Genomic DNA, 858 nt, shown 5'->3' with positions numbered 1-858 from the left:
AGACGCTTAACCGCTGTGCCACCCAGGCGCCCCCTGCCACGTTTTTATTACAGCACAAGCTCTACATTTTCTGAAGTCATTAAATTTCTCGTTATAGCACAGGAAGGAGAAGATAAAGTAGGAGGGGGATGACGTTCAAATTCAGTCCTAAACAGCAACATGTTTGAGAGGCAATCATCAAACCAAACAAGGACATGGAAAAAGCGATGGATCACCAGAAAGCAAAGAGTAAAAAAGCTGCCAAGCAAAAGCAGTAAAAGATGCCACGCTAGGAACAAGGTCTCACTGACACACACCATGCTAAGAAGCTCATGCATTTGTGACAAAAAAAAAAAATCTTTGTTCACATTGAAATTACATATACACTTTTGAGAATAACAAAGTCACCGTTGGAGATATATTTTTTCAAAAAAAAAAGTAATTTTTTCAAATATTTGACCATTTCACTGATAAACTAAAAATGAGTATCACTTTTTACAATTAGTTTCTTTTTTGTAGCATTCTATCCTGTAAGACTAACTTTCTTGCCAGTCATGTACCAAAAGTCAGTGGCAGGGCCTTGGCAATAAGTTTCTGCTATGTCAACCTTCACTATTTTGACTTTGTGGACTTAGAACAAAGTTACAAATGTGTGTATTTTGTTATTAGTAAGGCAATATCAAATTTAGAGGTTTTTTTTTCTTAAGTTTTTGAAAGGAATGAATATTGGTACTCTTCAAGCGTTATAGACAATGCTTGAATTTATTCACAGAGTTTGGGCGTTTGCTCCGTCCCCACCCACAGGTTAGTAAACGTAGTGCCACATCTGTTAGTTTGAGAACACTGACAACCTGGGCATCCCCTTCATCTTCAGCCTGC

The sequence above is a fragment of the Ailuropoda melanoleuca genome, chromosome 12 (assembly GCF_002007445.2).
Source record: "Ailuropoda melanoleuca isolate Jingjing chromosome 12, ASM200744v2, whole genome shotgun sequence".
NCBI lineage: Eukaryota > Metazoa > Chordata > Mammalia > Carnivora > Ursidae > Ailuropoda > Ailuropoda melanoleuca.
This window is presented reverse-complemented; position numbering follows the sequence as displayed.